This window comes from Camelus dromedarius, chromosome 14, assembly GCF_036321535.1.
Source record: "Camelus dromedarius isolate mCamDro1 chromosome 14, mCamDro1.pat, whole genome shotgun sequence".
Lineage (NCBI taxonomy): Eukaryota > Metazoa > Chordata > Mammalia > Artiodactyla > Camelidae > Camelus > Camelus dromedarius.
The window spans coordinates 23,315,590-23,332,848 of record NC_087449.1 but is presented as its reverse complement, the minus strand read 5'-3'; the positions used below and the strand labels follow the sequence as shown (position 1 = coordinate 23,332,848).

At 40.6% G+C, this 17,259-nt stretch overlaps 1 protein-coding gene across 3 annotated transcripts in view; it reads left to right on the top strand.

Annotated features, from left to right (window-relative positions):
• CACHD1 (cache domain containing 1) overlaps positions 1-17,259 on the top strand; it is a 197,945-nt gene that overhangs the window by 60,476 nt on the left and 120,210 nt on the right. The gene's annotated exons all lie outside the window — the stretch shown is intronic.

The window sequence follows — 17,259 nt, the reverse complement described above, 5'->3', positions numbered from 1 at the left end:
ATGGTTTTAATTAAATTTCATGAATTGTTCTTGAGAAACCCCTTTTCTAAAATAAATGGCTTAATGTTTGTGCTCTTGCTGTTTGAAAAGAATGGGCTAACTTTCAGGAGATACGCTTCTGATTTTTTTCGCCTTTGCAGTGATTGTAGAGAATATTGCTTCTCTTGTCTGTCTCTCTCTCTCTCTTTTTTTTTCATTTTATCTAGGTAAAACTAACAAACTAAAAATGGAACCTATCATTGCTGGTCCTGTAATTACCTAGCTTTCAAACTTCTTTGGCATTTTTGATACATCTCTCAGTAGTCCACAGCCATCAGCAACTGAGAGCTCAAAAATGCCCCTTGTGTCCATTTTCCTTCTTTTAGTTCTAGAACCATCCCTCACTCTAGCCCTGCATACCCTCCCCGCCCTTGGTGCATTACAATTCCAACAACAAAAGTTATCAGTTGTTGAATACTTACCTTGTGCTGGCTACTGTGTTAGTGAGATAAATGAATTATCTTATTAACATATATTAATCCAATTAATAATATCTAATAACAATGGTCCTATGAAGTAGGAAATCAGGGGACAGAGGCGGGGCTTAGAGGTTAGGTAACGTGCCTGAACTACTCAGCTAGAGATTGGCAGAGCTAGGATTTAAATCCACAACAGCCTTTGACACTGGTGTCCATGCTCAACGCTATATTATGGCCTCACTTGCTAATAATGGGTCATATTTTTATCTATTACTGCCAAATTATTCTTCTTCAGGTCCAGATCTGATCACTTCACTGCCTGGCTCTATAACATTACTTCAGAGGCTCCTTACTGCTTCTGAGCCTTCACAGCCTTGCTTCTAGGCCCTCCGTGATCTTACCCAAATCTGCTTTCTCATCCTTGTCATTGTTTGTGATTGATAAGGATTGACTAACTAGAAGAGAAGCACAAAGGAAAAAAGATGCCTTTCAGACTAACATTGATTTGATCCAGTGAGGGTCATTTGGTGTCTCCTGAAGGAGCACAGTGCCTGGCAATAGTCAGATGTCCTTTGTGGTCAGGATCTGATAGCACAGAACTCTTCTTTTCAAGCTTAAAATTGTGTTCAGCATTTTGCCCTGTAGTTTAATGGGAAAAACACTGGTTGCTGGCACCTGAACAATCCAGCATTACCTGGGGCCATTTAATTTTCCCAATCTTGCCTCCACAATGAATCTCAACATTCCTTCCTAGAGGTTTAAGACTAGCAACTTTTAAATGATAGGTGAAAACTTAGCTTTACGAAATGACGTTTGAGATGAAAATCAAAGTCATTGACCAGATCTTAGAAATCCCTATGTATACATCTAGGTGGGGGAGTTAATTAGAGAAAGACCAAATTTAATAATAGTTCAGATGTGAAGTGAGACGTACCTTGAGCCTTATTTACCTGTAAAGAGCGATCCAGGGTTTTTCTCTCCATTATTAATGGATCAGCTTTTTTCTTGAACAGTTAATTAGTAAGAATAAGCTCATTTTCATCTTCTTTTTTTAGGAAATAAGAATGAAATAAAACAAATATTTCTTCCTTTTTTCTCTTTCTTTAGCAGAAATTTGTTCTTAAAACCTTACAATTAATTGTGTATCACATTCAACTAGTTCTATAATGCAGAACAAGTCTGGTCGTTTCATGGAATGTTTCTCCACTGGCTTCATATCTTAAACTTGGGATCAGTGCCTTGTGGACAGAATGGAAAGCAGCCTTATTTAATGCCTGCCCCAGACCCCTTTGAACGACAACACTGCAGCGGTCTGAAAATCAGACAGCTACAGGGAATCCGGTTCACTGCAGTCTAATGCGGTGCTTCTGCCAAAAGCAAAATACTCACCTGCCTGCATTTTGCCGATGGACTCTTCCAATTATTCATTAGGGTTGAAGGGATTTGAGAAGGGAGGAATCCAGGCAAACATCTAATTTGTCAGGAACTGAATCCCAGGACTCTTGATGCCTGGCAGTTACCTCTGCCATCTACCTCACCTTTGCTTTCACTGGGGACGCAGGGTGGATGAGAATGTATAAACAGGCTGTAAGTGCACACAGGCGTGAGTGCGCGGGCGTGAGAGAGGGAGAGACAGGTGGGAAGAGAGAACTGGAACAATCACAAAGAAGGCCTCCTTGAAGAACTTACTTTGGGGAGGGAAACAAGGTCAACGAGAACATGACCTCTGGCCAAATTTCTATCTGTAGAGTGTGTTTAGAATGATTCTCAGCTTGCGAATTTGCTTATTACTCCCGGATGTCTCTTTGTTGTTCAGACATAGAAGTGTTTGCTGCACCAGCACAGGCGGAGTGTGTTTATACACTGATGGGCTCAGTGGGTGATGCTGCTTGCTGTCTGTGGCCAGAGAATCTTCTGTCACAATTTTGGTTAATGCCAGACTCACACTGTTACCTATAAACTGACAGCTTCTGTGGGACGTATTAAAAGGTAGCATTACACCATGTAGTCAGCAACAGCATGCCTACCAAGAGAATTCAAAGATGAAGGAGAATCAGTCCTTGTGTTCTAGAAACACAAGATGTCAGGGGTGGGGAGAAGTTACATAAACAAATAATTGCAGTGTGTTTTGTTAAGTGTTAGGATAGTGGGATGCCCCGGTTACATAGAGATTAGGAAAGACTTTCCATGGAAGTGAAAATTAAGGAAGCCTTAATGATGAACGTATCAAGAAAATTAGTGGCAAAGTACATTCTAGGCAGGGGAAGTGACCTCTTTGAATGATTCCCTGTGTTATGAATTCCCAGTGGGGTATATTTGTCTCACGGTCTGTGTACAACTTGTGCCCTTCTCATGAATTCATTAACTGAGTGGTTCTAGCTGCTACAGACAGTGGGAACAAAACAAAGTCCCTTTGCACATGTGGCATACATGGGAAGACAGACAGCAAAGAATAAAACATAGGTCATGGGAGATGTGACAGGAGCTACTAGGCTTGCTCTTTTGTATAAAAGAGTATTTGAGCAGAACCCTAGAGGCAGGAGGGAACAAGTCCACCCAAAGGCAAATATTTCAGAAAGGGGAAACAGGAAGTGCAAAGGCCCTGTGGTTGGAAAGTAGTCTACAGGTCTGAGTAGCAACCTGGAGGCGGTTGTGTCTGGAGCAGACAGAGTGGGGAGAGGGCAGGAGAGAAGTCAAAGGACACACAGGATATAGGTAGGGGTTTTGGAACCAGGGTAAGGACTTGCTTGCGCTTTTACCCTGAATAGGTTGGGGATCCATTGGAGAGTTTGTGCCTGGAAGTGACAACAGCCTTGGCCTTAGAGTCAGACATATTTGAGTTCAAATCTCTCTGCCACTTTTACTAGCTCTGTCTGATTCCTTACCCATAAAATGAGGCTTATTCTTCTTACCTTGAAGGCCATAATGAGGAGGAGTGGCGTGGTGGTAGTGGTAGTATTAATATTAATAGTAGAAGAGGTAGATAACAGGAAGAGAATTTGTTTCTGTTTATCAGTATCTTAAGAGGCAGAGTGTGAATGAGAGATGACTGCAGGGTGAGGGCAGTGACTTGAGTGTGAGAGGTGGAGTTCTGAACAAAGCTCCCAAATCAGGCCTTGCGGACACTGGGCTGTGGTTGCTATAGATGAGGAAAAACGCAGATACCTGGGTAGCTGTGGATAGTCGTGTGTATCAACAGCAGCTGGGCCTTTGGGAGACTGAGAGCTGTCCAGCCCCCTCCAGTTTTGAAGCGGTGTATTAATAAATAAAGAAATGCGACAGTTACCAACACTGTTATATTTGAATATTTAATATTTAAAATATTTTAAATATTTCTGCTTAACACATTAACTCCTAGGCAGCATAATTGTGCCATTTATGAGCTAATTTCAGTGTTTATTTTTAAAGCATGAATTTCGAGGATACTGTACATGCTTGGCGTGTTCTGTTAATGGGATACAAGTCCAAAGTTGTGCTATGATTTTATCTCTGTGGCTGTGTATAATGTCTCATTAGGAGAGAAAAGCCAACATATAGATTTGGGGCTTTTGATGACTATGAACCCCAGGCCAAAAAAACCAACCAACCAACCAACCCCCCTGTTATCTCCCCTACTCTGCACATCAGGCCTTAATATTCCCTTTTGAACACAGAGACTGAAGCTCCAGGCAACTTCGGGTTGTGTTTGGATCAGATGCGCCTTCCTCATGCTGGGCACTGCCCACAGCTTCTGCAGCGTCTGCTTACCCCTCCCCCTTCTCCTTTGGGAGGATAGGACTAGCTTAGCACCACGTTTTCCAGAGCCTAGCTCAGAGCCAGCCCATCGTCTGTGCTCAGTAACAGAAAACTGAGCTGGGCTACGGGAAGGTGAGCCCCTCCAGAACATCCAGCTGGAGAAGGCTGGACAAAGGAAGCTCACCAGCTGCTCTAGCAGTTTGAGGGACCAAGAGAGCTTGATCCCAGATTCGAGCCATGGCCTCCAGGGAAGCCTAGAGCTGAGGTAAGAGTGAGCCCACCCTGCATGGATTGGATGTGTGACTTTGGAGGAAGCTTCCTCCTCATTAGTTTCCTCTTTCCTCGTTTGTAAAACAGGGATGCACTCCCCCCCCCCCCCCGGCCCCTGCAGAGTGGAGGTAAGGCAGAGCATAGCAAATCCAAGTGCTCCTTCCTTTTCTTCCTCCTGTCTTTCCAAGAAGCCCCACCTGAAGCTTATTTCATGTCTAATTCTGAACTTGGTGGCTGCAGGTGGAGAGCAGCTGTTAGTGCCTGGAGATCTGGAACGTGCCCCTTTTCTCCCTCTACGCGGTCAGCAGTAGTGGGACTTGCTTTTTCCTTCCCCCTCTCTCTTTTCTTTCTTTTTTCTTTTCTTTTTGAAAAGACATTTCTTTTAGCCAGGCCATACTCTAGGGAAATGTGGATATGTACAAAAAATTGAACATAAGACTATTACTGATATCTCAAGGAGATTCACAGTAGGAGTGTTTGATTTGAGAGGTTCACTAGTGTAGGACTTCTCAAGCGGCGATTAGTAGGCCACCTCCATCAGGACTTCCTCCAGGCTCTTGCACGGACTGGCCTCCCCGGGCTTGTGGACTCATTCACTATGGAGGTAGGGGCCCAGGAATCTGCATTTCATTAAAGCAAACAGGATTTGTTTTGTAGCTCTGAAGTTTGATATCTACTGCCTTAGTGATGGAAATCCAATTTGTATAACTTACTGAGCACCTACTATGTGCTCTCATACTCCTCACAGTGACTTAAGTCCTCACAGCTATGACCCTAGGTGAGGTATAGTTTACGTTACATAAAGTCACCCATTGAAAGGGCATAATTCAGTGATTTTTAGTGTATTTCCAGAGTTGTGCAACCATCACCATAATCTAATTTTAAAAACATTTTCATCCTGCAAAGAAACCTTATACCCATTAGTAGTCACCGCCCAAGGATAGATATTATTACACCCATTTTTAAAGACAGGAAAATGGAGGTTCTGGACATTAAGCAACATGCCTCCAACCCCCACAGTAAGGAGTGGAGCTGAGGGCCGGGTGACTTCCTTGCTTCCAGAATTCATGCTCTTTCCACTAGACCATGCTCCCTTTCAGGAACTCAAGACAAATGAAATATTTACGTGGCAGGGAGGGTAATTTGAAGTTCTGGTTTTATCCTCATTCTGTAGTTTTAGATAATATATTTTCCCTTCCCATTCTGGCATTGTAGGATAAATAAATAGGTTTTAGTTTTTAGTTCATTGTGCAGCGCAGTCCGATTTTAAAAGTTCCGTCAGAAATCAGCATGACTGAAAGTCGGGAGAAACCAGCGTTTGGTCCTGTCCCTGGTTGTGACCTATCATGTACCTTCTTTGAGACTCGCTTTCCTCTTCTGTCAAATGAGGAAGTTGTACCAAATCCTTTCTTTATTCATTAAGCATTTACTGAACTTTTAATGGTGGTTACACTGGATGCTGGCTATTCAGAGAAAATGGTGACCATTTTAGCAGCAGCTATGCCTCGTTGGACAAAACATCTGCCCTAACTTGTCACACACTGCCCTAAGTTGTCATCGCATCCGGTTTTAACTGCAAACCTGGTAGGTAGTGATTATCGCTGTTCTGTCTCTGTGGGATTGGAGGTATGTTGCTTAAATCCTCAAGAGGAAACTTAGGCTCAGAAGGTTTAAATAATTTGTGCTGGTCACACAGCTAAGGTGGATGAGGTCTGGATGATTCCAAGGCCGGGACCTTAATCCCCACAGTCCTCTCCAGGTGAGCAGGAGCTGTTTTTGCCTTCTGTGAGGTCACTGCTAATGTATCTAAATAAATACTTGCAATCCAAAGTGAAAGTAAATATTCAGTGGTGGCACTAAAGGAGGTTTAATCTTCTGGCCCCTTTTTGGGTAGGTCTGGGAAGGTGTCTCAGATGAGCCCATGGGTTCTGTTGGAAGCACAGCTGATTATTGCATTTCTCCCTCTCCTGTGGCCCCTATCGGCTTAGCATGGGCAGGTTGGATTTTTTAGGACTACTTTCCTCCCCCAGCGCTGGCGCTACTCTGCAGGAGGTAAGGAACTTTGTCTGTTGAGCAATACTAGACCTGGAGGGACCAGCTCCTCTGCAGTAGATTTTCCAACTTCAGTTTACTCCTTTGGCCTCCTTGGCATGTGTTTACAAAGCCTCAGGGTCAAGTAATCTAGAGATTTAGTGTGTGCTCAGACAGGTGTTCCCCCACCAAGTACTCAGCAATCAAAGGGGAAAGTCACTTTTTCAAGGACCCAGCTTGCATGTGGGTTTCCAAAGAAACTTGAAGAAGCCTGTTCACTGAGACTAGGAGCTCAGCTTGTCAAGGCACCGGGAGCTAATGTGAAAGCCATTTCCTGAAAATAGAGCGTTTTAGTAAGTCTTGTTGCTGTGGAAGGCTTCAGAAGTACTGATGGGGAAGGGTTCCCGACATTGGGATGAGGACATGGGAAATCTCAAATGACTTTTTATTCTTGGAAATAGTTGTTCTTTTTGAAGGATTTTTAAAAATTACGATTTGTTGAGCTCTTAGTGTGTAAGGAATATGTGCTATACATGCAGGGAAACTCACAAAACCCCTAGGAGCTCACTATAATTATCACCTCTGTTTTACAAATTAGGAAATGGATCACATCTAACCTCTGCACAGCCACCCAGCAGCTGGTAATAGAGGTTTTTTGTTTGTTTTTTAACTCCCCTTTCACATTCCTATTTTTTTTAGCCCTAAAAATGAAGAAGAAACTTAATCAGCATTTATTTATTCATTAAAATTATATTGTGACTGAGCCCAGAGAGCCATTGTTTGTGGAGAGGTTAGGTAAGGATTATTGTTGAGAATCCTGGCCTGTCGTGCTGGAGCCGGTACTGGCAGGGTTGTTGCCATGGCATTCGATATGCGTAACAGGCACCCTGGCTGTGAGAGCCTGAAAGACGATACAGCCAGGAGGACCTGGTAGACGTTTGTGTAATCATGTTAGCATCACATTTATTCCATAAAGGCTAACTGCTCCGATTCCTGTCTTAATTTATACTCACCGTGTTCAAGATTGGTTTTCTCCATTTAGATTTTCATCTGAGAATATTCATCCTTGAATACGTGGCCATCCCTTCTGCAACAAGTTTTAGAGATAAAACATCTTTCTTGACAATTTAAGTCAGATTTCACCAGCAAATTAATTTTCTTAAAAATCCATTTCATATGACAGAAAGACCTAGCATTAGTAGTTTCTCAAAAGTCTAACAATTGATATTTCAATAAGATTCCAGCGCAATAGTAGCATGGGAATTTTAGGATCACCAAGTTTTATATAATCTAACCCAGGTTTGTTTGTTTTTTTATAGTTAAGTGAAATTTGGCCTAGGGAGGCTAAATGACTTCATCAGGCATAGAGCTAGTTTATACAGAGTTGCAATTTGACATGATTAATTATTAGCTTTTGTGATAAATTATGATTTATAGTTTCCATACTAAATGATTGTACTAAAAAGGCATCTCTTTAAATAAAAGAATACACTAGAATGGCATTTATAAAAATTCTATTTAGCTATGGCATATATGAACATTTCCTTTGAAAAATATCCAAAACAGCCACAGTAGTATATTTTGAAATGTCAAAAACTAGTTTTCAACTCTGAATGCAACATTGCAACTATGCTTTAAACCCAGACAGTTGTTTTTCATTGAGTTATTTTTATATTATTGTTTTGAACAAGTATTTCTCCATCTCATTCCATAGTACTGCTCTGTGCAAGTGCTGTAGGGATCGTAAAATTGAACAAAACAGTCCCTTCGAGGATTTTACAGTTTTACGGAGGCGATAAGACACCTGGGAAACTTGAATTCAAGGTCCCTCAAGTGTCATACCAGGGATCGAAGATGATCCAGTTCGTTTGGTTCCTAAAGCTGCCACAGATCCTTGGAATAGTAATTGGTTTCTAAACGGACTGGATTGGTTTCTTTGTGAGAAGGCCTAGGGACAGTTGAGGGAAGGGGGTGCATGGTTCTGAGCATGTAGAATATAAACGTTCTTAAAGCACCTAGTTCATCATGTCACTCCCCAGCTAAAAATCCTTTTAACAGCTCTTTACTTCTTGGCAAATAGACCTTTATTCATTTACTCATTCAAAAAATATTTACTAAGTACCTACCACGTGTGTAAAAATCCAACTCCTCTTCCTGGCTTGAAAAACCTCCACAGCCTAGCCTCATCATTTCTGTTCTATTTAGTTCAGTTTTCTTCCCATAAAGCTCCCCTTATGAAACTGACTTTGTATCATAATTGCTGACTTCAGGTTCTCTCTGTAACACTGAGCTTTTCTAGAAAAGAAGCAATCTGCTCATCTTTGAACACCCCATTTCCAAGTACACAGGCCAGTGCTTAGTAAGTCCTTTTTAAGGGTTTTCTTGAGGCCAAAGGATTTAGAATGTAGGGTCCAATGTGGGCAGGGATTTTGTCATGCTCCTTTCTTGTATCCTTAGTGTCTAGAACAGTGCCTGGCCCAGAGTACTTAGTACTTTGTGTTTAGTACCATGGGACAAACCCTTTCTGCAGTGCTCTCGCCTAAGCTCTTTTTCTCTTTTCCCATTTAAATCCAACCTCACATTAAAGCCCAGGTCTCATCTCTTCAGATCTCTGCTCCTCCACCCCCGAGAACTCTGACAGTGCCTTGGGTGTGCGCCAAGCACACTGAGTGCACCGAGTCTCTATTGCACTGTCACTCTTCCTCCTTTTTAATTTTTAATTTCTCCTCCCAACTAGAGAGCGAGCTCCTTAAGAATATGGAGCTACATTTTACGTGGTTTCCTTCAGAAAGGACATGATGGATTAACTGAGTTATTAATTAAACATAGTCATTTAAGTCTGGAAAGTTAAGCATTTCAGGGTTTCCAGTTCCCTTTATCCTTAATGGATGGATTGATTCCCGAAGACCCGACCATTTGTGTGGGTTTATACACACAGAACACTGCATACTGAAGGCTTATCCACTTAAAGGGCCTCTTTCTAAGAATAAGTGCACGGCCATTTAAGTACCTCCCCGCTTTTTTCTTCAAGGTGAAATTTTTTAAAAGCCTTAATGGAGATCTAGGGGGTAGGGAGTGGGGAAATTAAGAGTTAGGGGAGTGGAAGTAGGGGAGTGGAAATCTGGCACCATCTGCAAAGCATTTGGGGAACTCAACTTTCCATTTCTGAGAGGTTGCCATGTGCATTGTCATGAATATTACTTATAGTCAAGTTACATTGGCTAACGGCTGAATCTCGCCAACATGTGGAACTGATTTACTTGCTTTTTCCCCTCCTACCCCCTTTGAAAGCCAAAACAACAACAACAACAAAAAGTCAATAACCCTTCAGAAGCTTTATTGCATTTAGGGAAGTGTTTCCGTCTCGTTTTGCCTGCCTTTATTCTCCTGGTTCATATTTACCCCCTGGCTCTCCTGGTTTGAGTACTGTAACAGGAAATCAAGTGATCAAGGCTAGAAACTTTGCTTGCTGAGATGATTGCCTTAGATTTTCCCTGCTAAATCACACTGCAGGCTGTTCCTTTTCCCCGGTAATTTCTTTTGAGGGACAGAGTGGACCAAAACAGGCAGCCCTTTGTAAAGGTGACACTTGTCACCGACTTGTGACTCTCCCACAAGCTTTCTTACTATTCAGAGCTCGTGTTGGTTTGAAGGGTGTTAAGTTAAATACCATCAGACTAAGGAATTTATAATTTGAGTTTTTTGCACTTGAAGGGGCTGTGTGTGTATGTACTCAGACCCTAAAGAGGACAGGGAAGGAAAAAGAGGAGTGATGAGGGGAGACTCTATTAATAGATTGTTGAGAGAAGGGGAACAGTTTTTTATCTTAAAGAGAAAGGATGATTTCTTTCTTCTTCTGTTTTTTTTTTTGTTTTTTTTTTTTTTTTTTTTTTTGGCTAGCTGGTCGAGTGACCATCTGAAATCATGGTTTGGTTGATTTAATGCCTAGACTAATGGATACATACATGCTTATTTATGCTTACTATGTATGATGCACTGTGCTAAGGAATCATGGCCTGGACCCGCTGTCAAAGAATCCACAACAAAATTAGAACCTAGGAATCCAAAAGAGTGGAAGGAAATAAAGTATAATGTACATGGTAGTTGGTTTTTCACGAGTGGTCAGACATTAGCTTTGTTTTCCCCTCTTCTTCTTTTACATATTTTCAAAATTTCTACAGTGAACACATTGTTTTAATTGTAGCATAGGCAGTCTTTGCTGCAGAAATTCATAGTAGAGAGAGATTACCTTTGGGAGGTTGTTAAGAATGAGGTGGAACTGAGTTGGTAAATATTTATACAGGGTTTTTTCTCCCTCATACCTCCAACTATCATAGAATAATTGTCGTAAGAATATTCTTAAGAGTAACAATAATGGTATAAAATAATAGAATAACTATTAGGACTGTTTGAATAATTATCACAACAGTATGTGAAATAGACTGAATGTTTTTAGTGCACTCTACATAAATTCATCTTCATATTTATGAGGGTAAGTGAGTTAAGATATGTAGAGTACTTAGTGCTGGACAGATAACGTGATATAAGCAATAGCTATTATTGTTTTTTATATATAGCAACCTTAAAACAAAATAAGGAAGTCTGTTGGGGTAGGACATGAGTGCCTGGGGTACCGTTTGCACAAGGTCATCTATTGTGTACTGGTTCATCTTGTTTTAAATTCCTAATCTAGGCCTTTTCCTCTGCCATGATTTTTAGGACCTAAGCATTTCCTTTTGTCATAAAACTGGAATAGCCCTGTTTCTTATAAGTCACTGTGGTATTCAAGATTGTATTTTTATACTGAGGATGAAGCAGGAGCCCCTGCATTTATTTTTTCCTCTGAAAGCTCTTAGGGTGATGATCTAGTGTAAACGGTTGTTTGTAAAGTTTAGTTGTAACTCTGAATGTCTGTCCCTTTTTGTGTGTGTGACAACTCTTTGCAAAATATCATTATCCATCATATAGGAAATACATGCTCTATTTTGAGATTAGGGGGAATGGGGGAAAGAATATATGTTCTGGAGTCATTAGTCACAGGTAAGCCCTATTACTATTTTGGTCACTTTCTAGATTTTACCTAAGTTTTCTCTTAGTATGATTTTTACATAGAGGATGAGACAAACTTTGGAGTAAGGCACATTTTGCATTCAGACTTGGCTACGTTCTTACAATAGCCTATACTTGAGCAAACTAAACTCAGAACCTGTTTTCTCATCTGTAAAATGATGACATAGTAACTTATGAAAGGATGTTGTGTTAAGTGAGATAATGTGTTGCAAAGCACCTGAATTCATTCTGGCCCTTGTTAATATACACGGTAACACAGTAACACTGTTATGTATAATGTACCCCTCCACATACACACATATAATTAGAACAAACTTTGTGTATTTAAATGCTCTTTTAAAAATATTAACAATAACAAATCATTGTAAACACTTACTAGCTGCATAATATATTTTTGGTTGGATGAAGAGTAATTAATCAGTCCCCTATTGTTGGATATTCAGGTTATTGTTGATTTTTACTTTTAGAGGTAACCTTTTCAATATTCATGGTAAACTATTTTCCTGAGCTACCCATATCCGGAATGAATGAGTTAGAGTTTTTTTTTTAAATGATGGAGATTTACGGCGCCAGATTTGTGACCTCAGAATGATAAGCCTCCTTAAAGAGCATCATTTTTCTAGATTCCATATGTTTAATAGCGTGAGGTTAAATAAGACAATGTCTAATCTGGGCAGGAGTGGTCCCTTAAAACCTAGTAAAAGTTTATTCATGGCATATACTTAGGGGAGAATGAAGTCAAGCATGTATTTTCTTTCCTGAAACACTTACTTCCCTGTCCAGTGCCATTAATTCCCTGTCCGGTGATTGTTGGAGTTTATTTTAATGGCAGCGCTTTCTCTTTTAATGGTCATTGTTGATCATCATCATGTTGAGATAACAGTGGTGATCTATACTTTCCTCCCCTTTGGCCACGATTCTTGGAATCGTAGGAAGAGATCCGGAGCTCAGTGAAGCTATTAGTGAACTGTCAGCCAAATTGGCTTGGGACAGAGACCTGTAAACATCAAGAGAATAAGCTTTTGAATAAAAATTCAGTCCTGCATTTTCCTGCAAAGATCAGGGAGGAATACCAGCAGAATCTCATTAGGCTTGTAGAGGTATTTATTTCTTCGCTGTGGTATTGTGCTGTACCATTCATTTAAATATCTAGTTAAAATTTGGCAGAGCTGTTAGAGGAGTGAAGGTGGGGCCAACTGTCTGGACTGACCATCTTATTAAACACTCATGCAATTGTTCCTGTTCCAGTGAAGTGGAATTCTCTTGCCATCTGCTAAGCAGGTTCAATTAAATAGAGAGATTCAGGAGGGAAATACTGCCAGTAGGGTGAGTGGGTCGGTGAAGTGAGGACCTGAGTAGGATTAAGGTGCAGCCTTTAAGAGGTGGGAAAAAGTAGGCTACATGCGTGCATGCATGCGCGCACACACACACACACACACACACAGCAGGATGGCTTTTTTCTGCTCTTACATGAGAGGTAGGGGGAACTATATTCCAGTGTTACATGACTCTTTAATTTCCAACTTAATTTGGGTTGAAACTTCTCTTTGGTGGAGGAGGGGGAAACAGTGCTTAGGGAATAAAACAGCAGAATATGCAAAGAGATTTGATTAAATTGTGTTATGTAAGTTTTGAGCATGCAGGTTGGATGAGAGTCAGATCAAGTCTCCTTTTTTCCTGCTGAAAATTCAGGTTAGTACAGTACCATTGGATGGGAAGCTGAAGAACTAAGTCATGTTAGGCACTTAGAATATAAGGGAGCAATTAATATGTAGCCTCAGGGAAGGCTCCAGAGACCTTATCCGTGAATTTCTAGGTGGCTCTCGGCATTGGTACAGGCCAATTTCATCTGGATTGCAGATTGGGGTGTAGATTTTTCAGAATTTAAAATAGCCCATATTAGAATTTATAATTGTATAGATTCTTGTCCTTTTAAAAAATCCATAAATCATTTAAAAATATATGAAAACATTTGACAAGGGTGTATTTTAAAGAGACTGCCTAGAATGTAAGCTTCAAGTAAATTTATTGAAGTATAGTGTACATACAGCAAAGTGCACAGTCATAAGTGTACAGCTTGATGAATTCTCACAAAAGTGAACGCGTCCCTGCAACCAGGACCCAGATTAAGAAACAGCATTTCAGCACCCCGAAGCGGGCTTCATGCCCGTTTCTGTTCACTCTCCCACAAAAGGTAACCACTATCCTGGCGCCTAACAGGCCAGGCTAGATTAGTTTTGCCTGTTTTTGAACTTGAAATAAGTGGAATTATATTGTGTTCTAGGGTCTGGCTTCTTTCACTCAGTATTATGTTTGTGAGAGTCATCACGTTGATGCGTGTTGCGATTGTGTGTTCATTTCTCATCTCGCCTGAATATTCCACTGTGTGAGTACACACAATTTGTCTCTTCTCTTGCTGATAGGCATTTGGATAGTTTCCAGGTTGGGGCTCTCTCTTATGACTTGTGCTGCTATGAACATTCTTAAGCTTTTCTTTTGATAAACATGAACATATTTCTGCAAGGTACATACACCAAGGATGGGGAACTGCTGGGTCATAGGATATTCGTATAATTAACTTTGGAAGATAACTGCCAGTTTCCCAAAGTGTGTGTTTTAATGAGGGAAAGGTCAGTTTTGTTTTTAGATCAGAGTACTCAGTTGTCCTGGGTGTAAGAATAAGCAAGTCATCTTGTTGTGGTGGTCTTTCGATTATGAAAATAAATATACCTGAGAAAGAGGATTCAATAAGCTATTTCTCCTTAAAATAACCTGTTAAAACCCGTCACCCATTTTTAACGACCTTTTCACTGTACAATAAAGCGTATGTATTTTTACTTCTAGTATTTGATGAGAATGAGAAAGACGACTGATGGGCAAGGACGAGCAGTATCTTTGCCTTTACTTCCAGGGATTTGTACACTGAGGAGAGTTACTTGAGAGGTTGTGCTCACATTAACAGTTCAAATTTCTGGAATTCCTATGGTCCTTCAGGGAACTGGAATAAGGGAAAGCGACAAGTTGGAAATAGAATGTGGAATGCCCACCTACCCACACCCCCTGTTACTGAAGGGATTGCTCTTCTTGTCCATGTTGTAGGAAGGCTTTTTCCCATGTCTATTTTTCACGTCCTTTAACAACTAAGAAACTCTTGAGGTCACCAAAATGTCAGCTCCGTATGTCATTTGGAATTCCTGACTCAAATGAAAAAAAATCCCCAGAAAACTCTGTATTCTATTCCTTTCACAGTTTTAAGTAGTGATAGAAAGTAATAAAAGATTAAATCTTTGTCTAGGACACTTATACTCCTAATGTTGGTCTTATATATATATATAACTTTGTGTATATATGTGTGTGTGTGTATATAAAATCATACGAGCATGTTATATCTTGCTTAAAATGGATAGAAAGAAGCCCCCCAAGTTCTCATTTTTTTCCCCCTATAGTTGGTATTAGGAGTCCAAGATTATCCTGAACAAAAAGGTGAGATGAGTAAATTTAATAGCTTTGCTAGAAGCAATGCCTGTTTTTAACTCAATCCCTAAATTTAGACCTCAACACTTGAATTTTTCACCTGTGATACATTTTCTGACTTCTGAGCCGTAGTTTTTAATCTGTAAGATTGGTTTCAGATCACTGCCTCCCACACAGGGCTGTTGTGGGGATCAAATGTGATCATTTATGTGAAATTGTAAACTAAGAAAGCACTAAGCCTAATAATAATAAGCCTTTGAGAGCTGGGTTTAGCAGTCCCTGCATTTTAAGAAAGATTGCAACTGTCTGTTAACCTAGCGCATAATGGAAACTCACTCTGTACCTTGAAATCTCATGCGCACAACTAAGCCTGAACTTTTAACCTTGGACCAGACGTGACTGGCTGACTTGTTCAGTTGTGAGTTACTTGTCTAGGTTCTGCTGGCCTTTCACTAACACCGTTCCCCATGGGGAGAAGGAGAGGGGCAAAAACTGCTTGGTGGTAGCACCAAACTATTTATTCGAGCAGGTCAACTATAAATACCCATCAGTTCAAGTTAGGATGTACTGCCAGTAAGCTCAGGTCATGTCATTTTGCTAGTAATGTGTTATGCAAAACTTTTGCTTTTTCAGAGCCTTTTGAATTTTGGAATTACACTTAAGGTTTTGTTGATCTGCATGATGTTTGGGTGTTAGCTCCTAACAGGAATGTTTCTCATATGCGTCAAGCAACCATGTAATAAAGGCTTAGGAGACAGTGGGGTTAGTAGCGCCATAACTAGTATCACACTGCCTAGGTTCAAATTCCAACCTTGCCAGGTGACTTTGGGTAAGTTATTTAATTTCCCAGGGTCTTAGTTTTTCATCTTTGGAGCTGCAGTAATTTTCTTATGAAGATTAAATAAGGTATGTGCTGAGGTACAATGTGCGTTGCATTAGGCACTCAATAAAATATGCTTCTGTTTCCGCACCTGTGTAATGGAGATAATAGTGCCCATCACAAAGGTACTTTATGAGAGTTAAATAAGCATACAGATGTAACATCTAGTGTTTGCCCCACAGTAAGCATTTAATAAATAGTAGCCAATATCATTATCACCATTACAGTCTACACCTTTCCTGTCAGCAGAGTCATTTTTAGGAAAGTAAAGGACAATAAACACCTGTTGAATGAATGAGCGCTGCATTGAGAAATTACAACCATTCATAATTAAAATTTGCCAGACTAATTCCATCTCAATCCTTCCCAAGTATGTTTGCTTCCTTTCCCCCTCCCTCCCTGCTCTGTCCTCCCCCAGCGCCAGCGCCTTGATCTTCCTTCACTTGCACAGCACTTGATGAACTTGGTGCTTGTCTTCCTCACCACAGCCGTGCAGGTTTGTTAGGCTGTCTGGGAAGCTGTCCCAGATGCTGACAAACCTTTGGCAGTAGGATAGAAATGAAAAAGGGAAATTTTGGCTGACATCTCCCAAGTCTTGACTCCTTACTCATCTGGAGAGAGTTCCAGAGCTATCTTTAAAGTTTTAGGATAAATGATGAGGCTGCTGGGTTTTTTTTTTTTTTTTTAAGCTTCTAACAATACATTTCTTGGATTCTCATTTTTTTTAGTTTGTTATGTGTTAACCTCTTGTGATTGGCCGGTATTAGTAGGTTTGGTAAAGTCGTAAGTCTGCAGAGATGTTGTAAATGGAGGCAGTGTCTGCAGGAGTGGGTGCTAGCCAGGCAGAGACCAGTGGGAGGATGTGTGTGCTTGTGTGCCGCAGTCTGGACTGGTGTCTTGGCGCGGCTGTCACACTTCCTGGCACGTAAGAACTAGATCCTCTCTAAAGGCCACACATACTTGGCAAGCCCTACTACATTACTCTTTCAAGAGGGTGCTCGGGTATTGGAGGTGATAGATAATATTGGGTAGGTACCAGTTGGACAGGGACATGAGAGAATATGGAAAGAATCCTTTTGAAAGAGCTTTATTACATTAGATGGTAGTGTCTGTAAACAATTAGGGCATTCACGGAGTGCAGGATTTAAATGAGAAACACAACTTTGTCAGATTATACCAGTCGGATAAAATGGCATGGGCTCCGGAAATCTATAATTAAATGTATTTTTGAAAATGAAAAATACAGTGTAACATCTGGTTTATTTCACTACAGAAGTGCCTGGGTATTGCTTACATATGTTTGATTGACTTTGGCTGATATTTGGATTTCTCTGTGTAAAA